At 40.3% G+C, this 16581-nt stretch overlaps 1 protein-coding gene across 1 annotated transcript in view; it reads left to right on the forward strand.

Annotated features, from left to right (window-relative positions):
* The window catches only part of Tafa4 (TAFA chemokine like family member 4), a 191178-nt gene that overhangs the window by 141358 nt on the left and 33239 nt on the right, over positions 1–16581 (forward strand). The window lies entirely within an intron of this gene.

The following is a 16581-nucleotide window of genomic DNA, read 5'->3' on the forward strand; positions in this document are numbered from 1 at the left end:
TTAGATTCAGTGTCTTACTCATTGAATGTAACACATAAAAGTACAGCAAGTTTTCAAAAAAAAAAATTGGTTTCACTTCTTCTATGAAGGTTGGATAGAATTCAGCTGAGAAGCCATTTAGTCCCAGACTCTTCTTTTTGGGGAGGTTTTTGATTACCTTTTCAATCTTGATGGGTGTGATAGGTTTGTTTAGGAAGTTAATCTGCTCTGAGTTTAGCTTTGGTAGGTGCTATGTGCCTGGGAATTCTTCCATTTCCTCCATATTGTCCAGTTTTGTGGAATAGAGTTTTTGAAATAAGTCCTGATGATTCTTCCAATTTTACTTATGTCTGTTGTGATCTTTCCTTTTTCTTTTCTAATTTTGTTAATTTGAATAGTCTTTCTTTTTTCACTTGATCAAATTGGCCAAGGGTTTATCAATATTGTTTATATTTTTCAAAGAACTAGCTCTTTGTTTCATCAATTTTCTTTGTTTCCAATTCATTAATTTCTACTTTGATCTTAATTATTTATTTCTGCCTAGAGCTTTTTGGGTTGGATTCTTCTTGCTTTTACAGTACCTTTACGTGGATGGTTAGGTTATTGATTTAGGATCTCTCTGTCTTTGTTATGAAGGCATTTAGTGCTATGAATTTTCCCCTAAGGACTTCTTCATTGTGTCCCATAAGTTTTGGCATGATATGTTCTCATCATCATTAATTTCTAGAAATTTTGTAATTTCATTTTTTTGTTTCATCTACTACCCATTTATTATTTAAAAGTGTGTTGTTCAGTTTCCAGGAGCTGATGATATTTCTAGTGCATCTTTTGTTGTTAATTTCTAGCAAAACAGCATTGTGATCTGATACCATGCAGGAAGTTATGTCAAACTTCCTAAATACTTGGAGGCAGGCTTTATGACCCAGTATATGATCTATTTTAAAGAAGATTCCATGGGCTGCTGAGAAGCATGCATTATTGGTGGATTTTGCGTAGAATGTTCTGTAGATGTTAGGTCTAATTGATTTATGATTGTTTTGAGCTCCCTTACTTCCCTGTTGATTTTCTGTTTGGATAATCTATCTATTGCTTATGGTGGAGTATTGAAGTCCCCAACTATGATGGTGTTGTTTATTTCTGTTTTGTTTTATGAATTGTGGTGTGCCTGTGTTTGGTGCATAAAAATTCATGATTGTAATATCCTCTTGTTGGATCATTCCCTTGATAAGTAGGAAGTGGCCTTATTTGTCTTTATTGATTACTTATGGTTTGAAGTCTATTTTATCCAATATCAGTATAGCCACACCTGCGTGTTTCTTATTTCTGTTTGTTTGGAATATCATTTTCCACTCTTTTACCCTGAGGAAGTGTCTGTCTTTAGTGGTCAGGTGGGGTTCTTGAAGACAGCAGATTGAGGGGTCTAATTTTCTGAACCACCCTGTTAGCTTATGGCTCTTGGTGGGTGAATTAAGGCTATTAATATTTAGGATAACAACTGTGAGGTTTAATTTAATCCCTGCCATATTGTGGTGGTGGTTTGGTTTTTTCTTGGACTTTGTAGTTTTTTGTGCCTTCTCTGAGTTTGGTTATTGTGATCTGCTTCTTGTAGGCACTTGAGGTTGGATATTTGATTCTTCTGTGTGGAAAATTCCCTGAAGCACTCTCTGCAGGTTTGGCTTTATGTTCATATAGTTGTAAAGCTGAATTTTAATGTGGAAAGTATTTCTTTTACCATCTATTATGAGGGATACTTTTGCTGGGTAGAGTAGTTTAGGTTGGAAGCCATAGATTCTTAGACTTTGCAGTGTTCCATTCTAGGCCCTTCTGGCTTTCAGTGATTCCACAGAGATGTCTGAAGTAATTCTGGTGGGGTTACCTTTATATGCAATGTGTTTTTTTCTCCCTAGCTGTTTTTAGGTCTTTCTCTTTAGTATCAATGTCTAGAGGCTTAGTGATAAAATATTTTGGAGAATTTCTCCTTTGGTCCAGTCTGTTTGGAGTTCTGTTAGCATCTTGTATCTTTATGGGACTTTCTTTTGAGAGAATAGGAAAGTTTACTTCAATAATTTTTTTTAATTTTTAATTTTATTTTATTGTTTTGGTTTTTCAAGGTAGGGTCTCACTGTGGCCCAGGCTGACCTGGAATTCACTATGTAGTCTCAGGCTGGCCTCAAGCTCATGGCAATCCTCCTACCTCTGCCTCTGAGTGCTGGGATTAAAGGCATGTGCCACCATGCCCGGCTTACTTCAATAATTTTGTTGAATAAGTTTTCCATGTTTTTGGTCTGAATTTCTTCCCCTTCTGGTATTCCCTTGATCTGAATGTTGGGATGTTTAAGGGTGTCCCACAGTTCCCCCATGCTGTGTTCAGAAAAGATTTTGAACTTATTGAAACTTTTGGACTCATGAACTGTTTCTTCTGTTTTGTCTTCTATTTCTGAGTTTCTGTCCTCCACATGGTTGACTCTATTCTTGAGAACTTCCATAGAATTTTGGGGTTGTTCAATTTTGTTTATATTTTCTAGTGCTTTTTAATGTATTGTTTCCATCCCTTTGTTGAGTTACCTTTTCACATCATTTTCTGATTTTCTTGATGCTTCTTGGAATTCATCCTTGCATTTCTTTTTGTCTTCATTGAGTTTAGCCAGCTGATTATCGAGGTCCTCTTTTCTTTCACTCTCCTTCAGATCATTTAACTGTCTCTGGAACCTTCCTGGCTCTTACCTATTAGGTCTGATCGAGTGCAGTCAGCATTCAGAGGATCATCAGCCCTTTGTTGCTTTGCTGCTTGTTCAGGGTTGCATAGCTTGTATCTTCATTTTGGGGTTCTGATCCTATTGTCTCTTCTATATTTTGATTAGAAACATCCATTGTGGAACTGGGCAATCTTACTGGATTTATCGCATTTGAGTTTTCATGTTATTCCTTTTGCAATGTGGTCTGCCCATCACATTGTAGGAGTCTTATTTAATTTAGGAGGAACCTGTAGTCTACCCTTGAAGTGTCTTCAGTCATTATTCCCTTTTATGTTTGCTTCCACTAGGCTTCTGTTGGCAATAGGGCCTGCCTGCTCAGGGGGAAGGAGCCTGGTAGGCTCTGGTGGGGGCCCAGGGACCTCATGATGTGGCTTGTAGTTGTGTGATCAGGTGGCCCTGTTCATGTTGCCAGGGAACAAGGGTTGGGGGAAATGGGACAAAGCAGGCTGGTATTGCAGCTGGACTGTGGAGGGGGTGAGGATAGGAATGTGTGGTGATTCTGCGATGCTGAAGGGCAAAGGGATGGGATAGCGGGTCCTTAGGGACCCTGTAGCAGGGGGTGGATAGGGCTGCTGGGTCCTGTGACAAAGCAGGGTGGTGATACGGGATTGCTGTGGGTGAGGTGACACATGCGTGTGGGGGAGCAGGGAGGTCCCCTGTGGTGCGAAAGCCTAGGGAGGGTGGAACCCTAGCCTGCTGGCCTGGGTCCATCAAGGAGGGGCAATGGTATGTGGAGGTCCCTGGTGGAGGCAGGGGGTGCACTAGCTTGCTAACCTGGGTCTGCTTAGGGAGTGGGACAGCGTTGGTGTGTGGAGGTCCCCTGCGGGAACTAGCCTGCTGGCCTGGGTAGATGCACTGGGGTAGGGTAGCAGCAAATGGGAGGGTGTTCCTGCATGGAGGTCCCCTGGGGGACTGTTAGACTGCTGGCCTGGGTTCAAACACAGGGGTGAGGGAGCAATGGGGTTCTCCTGTGGAGCTCTGTCATGGTGGGAATGCCTGTGCGGGGGGCACTGGCCTGGGTCCACGCAAGGGGGTGGGGTGGGTGGCAACTGGGAAGGCAGTCATCCTAGAGGTTCCCTGAGGGAATGCTAGCCTGCTGGCCTAGGTCCCCTTGCCTAAGTGCAGGGGGAAGCTGTGGCTTGGACTATGTCTAGGGTGGCCGCTTGAGGGGATTGGGGAATGAGTGGGCTACCCCAGAGCATGGGAATTAGTGGACTCCCTGCTTTGCTCCTCTGCACCCTCCCACTGAGATCCATTAGAGTCTGCTCACCTCTAGAATGAACCCAGTGAACCCTAAATGTCTTGCCTTTCCTTCCCCAGAAGATGCAGTGTGGTTAGGCTGATGCCATCTTGACCAGAAGTCCTCCATTTTCTGGTTTACTATTGATGGACTTCTTTCCAAATTTCCACTTGACATAGCCACAAGCCTAATCTTGGAAAATTGAATATTTAGGGCACTTTATGTCTGGAAGATAGCACTGTAAGCAGTCCTTTCCTTCCTTTCACTCTTACCTTTTTTCTGCCATCTCTTCTGTGATGGTCCTTGAGCTTTGGATGGTCTGATAGAGATGCCTCCCTTAGTGCTGAACACTCCACTGTCACTTCTTCTCAGCACTTAGATGAGTTTTAAGGTGGCTTGGTGGTTACCACCATCTGAAAAGAGAAATTTCTCTAGCCAAAAATGAGAGTAGCATTAATATAAGTGTGTAATATATTCATTTAGCCAGATAACTATAGTAGTTTCTCACTTAGGGCTTATGATATTCCCAGCCATAAGTTTTTAGTTGGGTTTTCAGTACCAGCTAGGAATCCCCTTCCATGGAGTGGGCCTCAGGACTAGTCAGAGAGCAGCTGGTTTCCCTCACAGCAATCATGCCATCGTTGCACAGGGCAACCGTGCCCAGACATTGTTTTAAAACGTCACCAGTTGGGTTGGAGAGACGGCTTTGTGGTTAAGGCGCTTGCCTGTAAAGCCTAAGGACCCATGTTTGACTCTCTAGGTCCCACATAAGCCAAATGCATAAGGTTGCACATGTGTACAAGATGACACACATGTCTAGAGTTTGATTGCAGTGGCTGGAGGCCCTGTCATGTCAATTCTCTGTCTCACTCTCGTGATCATAAAAAAAAAAATTGTCACCAGTAAGACTCTCCTTTTGTTCTTTGCTTTTGAAAAATCACTGGTAGTTTGTGATGTTTAGAATATTTTGTTGTACTTGTCCAGACTTATTTACTTAAGAAAGCATTCAGGGGCTGGACAAATGGCTCAATTGCTAAGAGCACTTGTTGCGCAGGCGTGAGGACCTGAGTGATCCCCAGCACCCACATGAAATGTTGGGTGTGACTGTTCATGCCTGTACCCTGGTGCTAAGTTGGGTGGAGATAAGATCACCTGGGGTCCTTGGTTAGTCAGTCTAGCTGAAAAGCAGAGAGCAAAAGTTTCAGTCAGAGAGCCTATCTCGGGTAAATGAGGCAGGGGAGTGATAGAGAAGGGGAATCTTCTCCTTTAGCTTTCATACATGTGTATACATCTGTATACTGACACACATATACCAAAAATGAATAAAAATAAAATTTTAAGAAGCATTTTTCCTTTATCATAGTCAAGGTTTTACTTTGAGCAGTCATCTCTTTTGCAAGTGAATTCACTTGTTTCTGTATTATTGAAAGTTTTTAGGTTAGTAGTAGTGAGTTTTAGGGGTAGCTTTTGGGCAGCCAAAGAAGGAGATAGATTTAGACAGGGCCAACTTTAATACCAATTTCCCAGGGTTTTGGGGATCCTCTTTGATTGGCTAAAGCTGGTTATCTGAATGCATAGCTACCTTCATAGCTCTTTAGGAATACCAGATCAGGATAAAAGTCCTAGTCAAGGGCTTATAAAAATTGTTTTGTAATATTACTAATTATTTTATTTTTTGGCTATCCTTTCCTTCTGGATGTTTCATGTAGGTGGCCACAAATTAATCTGTTTTTGTTATGGTCATTCAAGGCTTCTCAGGAATTCCCATTGGATGTTTCCTCTTTGGTGACCCTTTGCAGAATGCACACTGATTAAAGTCCAAGTTCTGGGGCTTCCATGGCCATTCTGATCAAGAGGATATGTGGCTTCCCAGAGCTGCAGAAACCTTTCATAGGTGTTCTATCATCCTCTTGGACCTGGATGACTTGGCATAGGAGGCAAAAGGTTGGCTGTCCATTTAGCCCCTTTGCCCTCCATGTTTGGTTACTGAGCACCCAGAAGATCAATTGTACCAGACTTGAAGAATGAACAGTGGGTCAAAACTAGCTATTATAACATTTAAATAGATAGGGCTTGGTAAAACAAACAAACAAACAAACACTTTTTAATAAATCTTGATTTTAGTAAGACAGTTTCCTAAGAAGTGAAAAAGCTTGACAAACTGCAGAAAAATACAACTTATTACCTTAGTAGAACATGAAGTATCTTTTTAGGCCTACTATAATGTTACCAATAGCAGTTCAATAGCTCAACATTTAAAAAAATTTTTCTTTTTATTTATTTATTTAAGAGAGGGAAAGAGACAGAAAAAGAGAGAGAAAGAGAGAATAAATAGGCAAACCAGGGCTTCTAGCCACTAACAAACAAACTCCAGGTACATGTGTCTCCTTGTGCATCTGGCTTACATGGGTACTGGGGAATCAAACCTAGATCCTTTGGCTTTGCAGGCAAGCAAACACCTTAACTGCTAAAAGCAATCTCTCCAGCCCCTCAACAACTCAACATTTTAATAAAGCCCCAGAATCTGTATTTCAAACACAAATATTACAATAACATAGGCCAAATGTGTTAGAGTACTGGAGACATTAATTTTTTTGCAAATTTAAATTTGCTGGTTTGTTAGATTTGTTTAAGTTCCTTGACATTATATGTAGGTTTATTTATAGGCCAATTTGAATCAAAACCCTTTTGGGGGGAACTTATCATATAACATATCACATATAACACACTTAAAGGTGGAAGACCAAAACATATATGGATGATGAAAATATCACACCATAGAGACAGGCTAAAATCTTGACAAATAGACAAGATACTGTGCAAACTGCAAAGAATCAACATTATGAACATGCTAAGAAGCTCAGAAATCTTGACATAGAAACCAGGTTGAAAATTTGTATCTCAATGACATAGAGCTTAACCTAAACAATGAGAGAGGTCCAACCAGTAAAAGCAAAAGATCAAAAATGAAGCTTGTTGTGTAGACTTGGGTAAAGAAGTTCTCCAATTAGTGTTACTGGAAAAGGATGAGGCTGAGAGTTAGAAATGAGGTCCATTTATATGGTGAGGCAGGCTTGAGGACATTCTAAGGAATACAAGATGCTTTCTTTCCAGGACCCAAAAATCTAACTTCAGCTCTTTAGAATAAATAAGAGATGAGTCTAAAGGGATTAGAGGGGTCTGCCTCTTGTTGAGACAGACGAGAACATAAGTGTCTGCCTTTTGAAAGGACCTTTAGGGACAGGGCATCCACGAGGGATTTGAGGTGTCCATTTCTGAAGGAGATGTCCCTCCCTGTAAAAGGACCTCCTAGGATGTTTGTGAAACAATGGAGATGCAAATTTTTGAAGAGGGTATCTGTACCTTCAAAAAGATCTCCTCTTGCTGGGGCCAAGTTATGGATCAGGAAGTAACTTTCAGAAAGACCTGGTTTTTGAAAGGATCTTAAGAAACTAGTGTTGGGTTAGTATGTGGGAAAGGGGTGCCTCATCAATCCAATATGGAAGGAAATCCTCAGGTGGATATGATAAATATAGTCTCAGGAAGATCCACCAGGAGAGAAGGATGTGGGGTACCCTGTGGATGATGTCAGGAAGGCCTTTAGACTTTGCTGACATCACCCCAGTCAGAATTCAGAGCCCCAAGCCTTAACAGAGTCCTAGGTTCTGAGCCAGTAGCTGAATTTACACTTCAGACCAGAATAAGAAAAAACAGTTTACCACCCAAAGCATTAGTGCAGATATACTTTAAAACAGATTGCCTGTCTGTGATCTTTTTAATCTGATGATGCTTACCCCATGGATATAGAGAGCTGGGTGAACTCAAAATTGTAAGTGAGTCCTGTTTACTTCATGCTTGGTGCTATACAGTAATATCCGTGTGTGTGTGTGTGTGTGAATGACTGTTGAATGATTGCAGAAGGAGGCCATGGATGGATTCTTTCTGATGCCCCTGGCTTAGTGTAGCAAACACCTTGTTAGAAACAAATACCAGTCTCTAGGGAAAGAAATACACATGTTGCTAACCTTATAGCTGTTGCAAGAACTCCCAGAAAGTGACTATTTCTAAGCTCATGCATCTTTTAGATGTACATTAGAAGCTCAGTGATTAAAACACAAACATGCATATTTGTAACTCTGGATTTTATTTTACAACTGACCTGAATAGCTGACTTAACACACAGACAGACATCCCCACATTTATAGTCTATGAGGTCAAAATGCTAAGACCAGTACTCTCTCATTCACCTTTAAAGCAGAAAAGTTCAAGGATAAAATTTTTAATCTATAATTCCTTATCCCAAATCCTATGTTGCTGAATTCAGGCATTATACAGGTAAGTCACTGACCATCATCCTAGGTAAGGATATTTCTACAGTGCAGTGTATGAATATTTACACAGGATGACATAAACAAGATGAAGATCCTATGCTAATTCTTACAGAATTCTTACAGAAAACCTTTCCTTAGAGCTCTGAGGATTATTGATAATGGATTGTGGGCCTATAAAAGAAGATAAGGATCTTTATCATTTTAAAAACTGACAATTCAAAGAAACTTGCCAAGTTTCTATATCCCCAGCGGGGACCATAGCATTTATTTATCATTTCCACTAATTGATTACAACTTGTGCACATTCTGTTCCCTTGTTGCCTCTTATAGCAGTCTATCTTTTTCCATTCCTCTTTGCTACTTCCACAGTTGAAGGGCCAACATGACAGTTTTCTGTAGCCAAAATAAAGCATCTATACAAACAGAATGGACCTGTCACAGTCATGCTGAAAACCACACTTGAGTGACTTCCTACTGTCCTTCCATAAACTTCAGGTACTTTTTCATGCTTACAAAGACTTGCACAATCTGACTGTCTCAGTTTTCCCTTACAATTCTTCTATACTTTACTTATAGTGTTCTTTCTCTTTCCTGTGTTGACCTTATAAATCCTTATTTTATTCTCACATTTTCATTTTGTTCTTGTGGCTCCTCATGCTTTCAGTTCATGATACTCATTTTGCTTTAAAAACTTGCTGAATGCATGTTCCCTCTTCCTATAGCCTCTAAGTAGCTTGTGGACAGGAATGGTGTTATTTTTACCACCCTGTATTGGCCATGAGGTAGTTTTAGCCCAACAGAGAACTGACTTGTTCTTAGTAATCATAGGTGGTTCCTTCAAGCCAACAAGTAACTACATTGTTCTGAAGGAAATGAAGAATCATAATATAAACTATTTTATGCCCTGTCTAGTCTAAAATCTGGTTTTAGACTAGCTTGTTTTATAAATGGGTAAACTACTCTTTGTCTGTTGCCCTTGGGATAACTGTCAGGTTTTGGAGAATACCAGAGAAAGGGAAATGCTGAAACATAGACTGTTCCTTATAGGCAAAAGGTTTTATTATTGCTGGCATGCAGCAGGGGTAGATGTGGAATCTTCAGCTTGCCTAGACAAAGCCATGGTATATTTTTAAGGCTTCTCAAGGAAGGGATTTGTACCACAGGAAGATGATTTAGTTAATATGTGACAGACTATATGTATTATATTATAGGGGTCATTCTTGCCTCAGGGAAATTGGGCTTAATTAATGTGTGACTTATTTTACATGACATCTCACTTGGACCACTTGTTGTTAAGGACTACTTACCTGGTGAACCTATTTTAGGCTTTCTTGCCTATGTGGAATGACATTTACATTTCCTTTTTTTTTTTTTTTTTTTGGCTTTTCAAGGTAGGGTCTCACCCTAGCCCTTAGCCCTGGCTGATCTGGAATTCACTATGTAGTCTTAGGGTGTCCTTGAACTCATGGTGATCCTCCTACCTCTGCTTCCCGAGTGCTGGGATTAAAGGTGTGTACCACTACGCCTGGCTCCTACATTTCCTTTTTGTTTGTACTTAAAAAAATAATGAGGGATTAATTTATAGGAGAGGAGATGAGGGTGATAAGGGATTAGTGGATATCAAACCCGATTTTGTAGTGTATAGCCAGGTGGAGGCTTTTGGGTTAGAAGCTGGTATCTGTATTTATGCATCAGGAAGATGTTGACTATATGTGTCCATGTAACATGTTGAATGGTGGTCGTGATAAATTGTGTCAGTGGACAGACTAGAGAAGGGCCACTAGATGTAAGAGTCAAAATGTTTGTTGAGGAGTGACAACAGGTGTGAGCCAGGATGAGTTCTGAAGACCATCTGTGCCATAGCTCTGATGACCACCACTGGAACTTTGAAGTTCAGTCGGTCAGCATTTTTGCTAAGTTCCTAATGATGCCAGGTGATCTAAGCCTCTCCTACTTTGTACTATGACCTCTGCCAGGGAATCTTCCTGATCTTATATTCTCATCAGGCTTTGAGAGACCTCATCAAGTTTTCTTGTAATTCCTGTGACTAAGAATAATAGTAGCTGGCTGGGCATGGTGGCCCTCACCACTAATCCCAGCACTTGGGAGGCATAGGAAAGACGATTGATGTGAGTTCAATGCCATTCTGGGACTAACAAGTCTGAACTAGTGTGAGATCCTACCTGTAAAACAAAACAAAACAACAAAAAAAGATAATAGTATTTGTTATTTACAGGGTCAAACCTCCTATTACGGTGACGATACCTTGCATTATACCCATACTCACAAAGCGGAGATTTTTTTTTTTTTTTCAAGATGAAGAAGCTGTGATTACTGTGGCCCAAATATCTGGAAATGAGTTAGAATGTTAGGGTATGTTGTAGCCATCTTCTTGTTACTGGGGCAAAACATCTGACCAAAAAGCAGATAATGGTAGGAAGGTTGTTTACTTTGGTTTACAGACTGAAGGGGAAGCTCCATAATGGCAGGGGAAAAATGGTAGAGCAGGGGCTGGACGTCACCTCTGCCACCACAGGAGAATGAGCCAAACTCTGCCAAAGGGAAGTTAGCTATAACACCCCGAAGCCTGCCCCCAAGAATACACCTTCTCTAGCAAGGTTCTACTTGTCAAATTGCCATCAGCTGGGTGGGAACCAAGCATTCAAAACATATGAGTGGGGGTTGGAGAGATGGCTTAGCAGTTATAGTACTTGCCTGCAAAGCCAAAGGACCCAGGTTTAACTCCCCTGGACCCACGTAAGCCTGATGCACAAGGTGGCACATGTGTCTGGAGTTCGATTGCAGTGGCTGCAGGTACTGGTGCACCCGCTCTCTTTCTATCTCTCTCTGCCTGTTTCTCTCAAATAAATAAAGAATAAAATATTTTTTAAAAACATATGAGTTTATATGAGGAAAAACTTAATTCATACCACCACAGGGTATAAGTCTCAGTACAGTTGTTGGGAAGAAAGAGGTAGGCAAAGCTTCCATGGGGGAATATAAAATATGTTCTGTTCAATGATGAGTGATGAGATAAAGAGAGGAGATGGAATTTGTTTTCTCAGACCGACAATTTGCTGAGTCTACCCCCATCAAAGGTTGAAGAATTACAATAGGGCTGGGTTTTGAAGCATTTTGGAATAATAGGAAGTGTTTGTGTGTATCTAGATGATAGGAAGAGATGGCATCAGGAAGGAAGAAGATCTTTTTACAGGTTTGAGTGGATTCCCATTTTCTGGAAGCCATGGGGAAAGGCTTGGGTACCCCCAACAGTACAGGACCTGGTGGGATTCAAGCCGGTGGACAGGGTGGTTAAATCTAGGTCTTGAGAAATGCACTGGTTGGAGAACTTTCCACTTGAAGTGGGTGAGACTGGGCAGATAATGGGAAAGGTAACCAGAGGCAGGCCTGATGATAATGGTTACAGAGAGGGTTCCAATTTCCCTACCAGGGTGCTTCTGTAGAAATGCTATCTTAAAAAGCCGAGAGGGTAGGGGGTTGGCCTACTAAAGATGCCCAAGGCCGTAAGTTTGGAAAGTTTAGAGATAGTTTGGAGGCCTTGTCAGCAAAAGTGGGTTCCTACTGCTTTTGTGTTCACTAATGTCTATGAATTTACCCAAGTTGGCACAGGGATGAGGGTAGCTATACGTTTTAATGAAGAAAGGAAAGATAGAGCCAGCAGCCATTGGCTAGAGTTGTGTTTGAATTATTAAGCAAGTGATGAGCAAGACTAAAAGTGTACTCTAGATGTTTGGGGTAAGAACCTCTTTAATAGGGGCTGAGTAGGTTAAGTAAAGGAGTAAAGAGGGGGAGGCTCATGCTGTCAAGTAGAGTACACTAGAATTGAAGGAATGAAAGTGAAGACTTTGATTTGGTATGGCCTGACTTTTAAGAGGTCTCCCTATAGTCAACTGTCAGTTATGAAGTCTAGTGGCTGAGGATTTGAATATCTGATATTTGTTATAGTTCTGAGAAGATTACCTGAAGGAAGGTGTGGTGGTTTGATTGAGGTATCCCCCATAAACTTAGGTGTTCTGGATGCTAGTTTCCCCAGCTGATGGCAATTGGAAATTAAAACCTCCTGGAGGTGGTGTATTGTTGGGGGTGGGCATATGGGTGTTATAGCCAGCTCCCCCTTTCCTAGTGTTTGACATACTCTCCTGTTCCTATTGTACACCTTATGTGGGCCAGAGGATGATGTCCACCCCTCTGTTCATGCCATTGTTTTCCCCTGCCATTGTGGAGCTTTCCCTCAAGCCTATAAGCCAAAGTAAACCTTTTTCCCACAAGCTGCTCTTGGTTGGGTGATTTCTACCAGCAATGTGATCCTGACTGCAACAGAAGGCCTCCTCTACCTAGAGATGTATAGGAAGAGGAGGGGATATGGAAGAAAATGATCTGAGATGTATTTTGAATAGGTATTGGAGGTTCCCCAGGAGGTGTAGGTGTAACTATTAGAAGTGTGACTTTCTAAGAGTAGAGCCAGTTTAACCTGGAAAACTGAGTCTAAGAGCTGAGATCCAGTAGGTGTATAGACATGAAGATGGAGGTAAGGGTGAGAGCAGCTTTTTTGTCAATATATATATGTATATATATATATATATATTTATATTTATATATATGTATATATATATATATATATATTTATATTTATGTATTTAGAGATAGGTTATAGTCAATAGTGGTAGAGTTCAATATGACTTGTAGATCTGCCTGCTTTAATTTATTGAGCCATTTCTTGATAGACTCACATGAAGGTTATTTAATGATTTTTCTAGTATCATAGAATCAGTGAGTGATGGAGGCCAATTATTTGGTTTCTGATCATAGTCTAGGCAGCTTCATCTACTAGAACAGTGTGTGGTATTATAAATGTTCTCCCTTAAGAGAATATCTAGATGTTAGGGTGCAAGCAGTAGCCACGTGTGTCTAGTGTGAATTTAAATGGCTAGAAGTTTCCATTGGACAGTGCGTGTTAAGCTTTCTATAATATGTAATTTATGGCTGTAGAAGTCCAATACCCAGAAGGACAGAATTGTGATTGTGTCTTCCTGGTCCTCCACATCTAGCTGTCTGGTAAACATTGAATGCTCACTTATGTTTACTGGATTAAAGTCACTGAGTGGGTATAAGAGTTTAAGCTTTATTTAGGATGTATGTCCATTTTCTTGCCCCCTGGTCTTCTATTTCTTATCTGAATGTTTCCATTAAGGCTTTTTTAGCTTTCCCTGCTAATCTTTATCCTGTAATAATTATGCAGTATCATGCTGTTAATTGGCATGTGGGAAGACCCATTCTCTGCTGATAGTTCTTCTTATCTTATTTGTAAATAAGAATAAAGAGGATCTAAAATATAAATTTCTCTTTAATTTACATTTAAATTAAAAACAAAGGTAAGATATTGTTGGAGCAGGACACTCGTTAATGTTGACATAGAAATTGGAATATCTCTTTTGCATTTTTGTTAATCCTTAGCACAGATACTTATCTGGTATGTTCATTGCTTTTCTGTAAAAAACCTAGCTTTTGTTTGCTAAATAAGAAAAATTAGCTATTTTTACTCACACCCCAAATTTTTGGTTACAATTAGCTTATGAAATCCTCCCTGAATTATTTAAATTCATCTTCAACACACATTTGGGATTTGCAAGGAAGGGATGGGGAATTATTTGGGGCTCTAGTTACTTGTCCCTGAAACAGACAACTGCCTGCTGTAAGAGTCTTCCACTGACAGACGATGACTAGCTTGTGATGGGCACAACATTCTACACATTTACCAAAACACAGCTCTACAGAGACAATGCTGAACGGCTTTATGATAAAGCGGGAGAAAAGCATAGTACAAGGAAGCTTAATTTGTTTTGTCAAAATGAATGCTTTTTAAATATCAGATTTAATGGGCTGGAGAGATGGCTTAGCAGTTAAGCACTTGCCTGTGAAGCCTAAGGACCCCGGTTCGAGGCTCGGTTCCCCAGGTCCCACGTTAGCCAGATGCACAAGGGGGCACACGCGTCTGGAGTTCGTTTGCAGAGGCTGGAAGCCTTGGCACGCCCATTCTCTCTCTCCCTCTACCTGTCTTTCTGTATCTTTCGCTCTCAAATAAATTAAAAAAAAAATCAGATTTAAGACAGATTAATAAGACAAGAACTTTAAGATGGGATACAATTACTTTTAAAGTTATTTTAAAATCTTTTGATAATTTTCCCTTTTTTTTTTTCACTTTTTTGAGTTGTCAGAACTGGCTAAATTAGGGAAGAGGACTATTATTTGGACCATAGGCATGACATTTTTAGACTGTGTAATGAGACAGCTGCTCTCTTTTCTTTCTTTCTTTTTTTTTTTTTAAGTTGGGAATATTCTACTTGCCACTGAGTTTGTGTCAGTGGTGATCTGGTCGATGATAGTGAGGAGTACTTTACAAAAGTCCCTGCGGTTGGAAGGATGTGTATGTTGAGGAGGTTAGTGTATCTACTAAATCTAAACTGAATATCTGTGTTCTCCTCCTGTTCTACATGACAGGGATAGAATGACAATGACACTCAGGTTTTGTTTCCAAGGAGCCCACAATTTACTATGGAAGACAAAGACAAACCCTCATCGGTGAAGGATCAGAGGCAGAACATAGAAAGCGTCAGCCGTGGGCCCTAGTATACTGGCTAGGTGGAGGGCATGAGCATGGAGGGATCAGGGGAACAGCTACACACAGTATGTGAGAATGAATGAAGCAAATGTCGAAGATAGACAACCGGAGACAAATAAAGTCCTGAATGTTAGAGTAGGATTTCCTTGCTTCTAGAAATTTGTAGTTTTTTATATTTTGTTTATTTACTTGACAGAGAAAGGCAGATAGAAACTGGGTGTAACAGGGCCTCTAGCCACTGCAAATGCATGCACCACCCTGTGCTTCTGGCTTTATGTGAGTATTGAGGAATTGAACCTTGGTTCTTTGGCTTTGCAGCCAAGTGCCTTAACTGCTAAGCCATCTCTATAGGCCTTGTTTTCTTTTTTTTTTTTTTTTTCATTTTTTATTTATTTATTTGAGAGTGACAGAGAGAGAGAAAGAGGCAGATAGAGAGACAGAATGGGCGCGCCAGGGCCTCCAGCCACTGCAAACAAACTCCAGACACGTGCGCCCCCTTGTGCATCTGGCTGACATGGATCCTGGGGAATTGAGCCTCGAACCGGGGTCCTTAGGCGTCACAGGCAAGTGCTTAACCACTAAGCCATCTCTCCAGCCCGGCCTTGTTTTCTTAATCTTTCTGTTCATTGTTAGAATTTAGAAGTACACTTCTTACTTTAAAAAGGAATGGGTTAAACTCTGTAAATACAACTGAACTAAGGCAACAACTGAGGCAACTCTTTTAAAGTGACTCCCTTCTTATTGTAATTTGAAGGCTTCTGTACCTAAATTGCTGTAATAATCTGTTTTAATTAATCAAGTGATCCTTATATAACATAACAATATACTTTAGCAAAATAGATATTTAGTCACACTAAACTTATAGCTAGAAAACAACAGGATAGGATATATCAGTACCACAAAACTAGGTGCAGTGAGGGAAGTGTATCCCTCAAATTTTTTCTTTCTGCTTTTGAACTAGAAATTCATTATAGCTTGAAGATGGGGATATTGTGGGCTGTCCTAAATCAGGAAGGCACGAGGCTTTTAAAATAGTTTTATTTTAAAAATAGGAACAATGAGGCATTTTTAGGAAGAGAATATATATTTCTTGAAAGCTTATTTTCCTGTGGAGACATACATGAGGAAAGTGGACAGATGTTGTTGACAGTTATTTTAATAGAATCCTACTTCTGAGTCCTTTGTTTCAGCTCCTAGCTGGGTTCAGGCTGTGCTTGAAGCTTCACTTTCTCACCTTATTCCAATCAGGTCCAAACCTCCTTTGCTGTGAGATCCTTAGAAAACCCTTAATGCAGAAAGGAACTTGCAACATGTATTTTGATTACTATGGTGGCCCCTTTTCTCTCCCTCCTTCCTATATAAACATTTACTATTTATTTTACAGGGAAAATCCATCATAGATAATCTGTTACTGGGGTGTCCTTTCTCACCTTTAAAATTCAATCACAATCCTTTCATCCTGTGGGAATAACCAGCCTAGGTGATGGGAGTTTCCTACACTTCTGTGTGTAATATCAGAGATATGTTATGTTATGTTATGTTCTGCTTTATGGACACACAACACAAATTAGTTCATTGGCAGACTACTGTTAAGAACAGAGAGAAGTGAGTTTAGAGGACAAAGTAGCCCAGAAT

This window comes from Jaculus jaculus, chromosome 16, assembly GCF_020740685.1.
Source record: "Jaculus jaculus isolate mJacJac1 chromosome 16, mJacJac1.mat.Y.cur, whole genome shotgun sequence".
Taxonomy (NCBI): Eukaryota; Metazoa; Chordata; class Mammalia; order Rodentia; family Dipodidae; genus Jaculus; species Jaculus jaculus.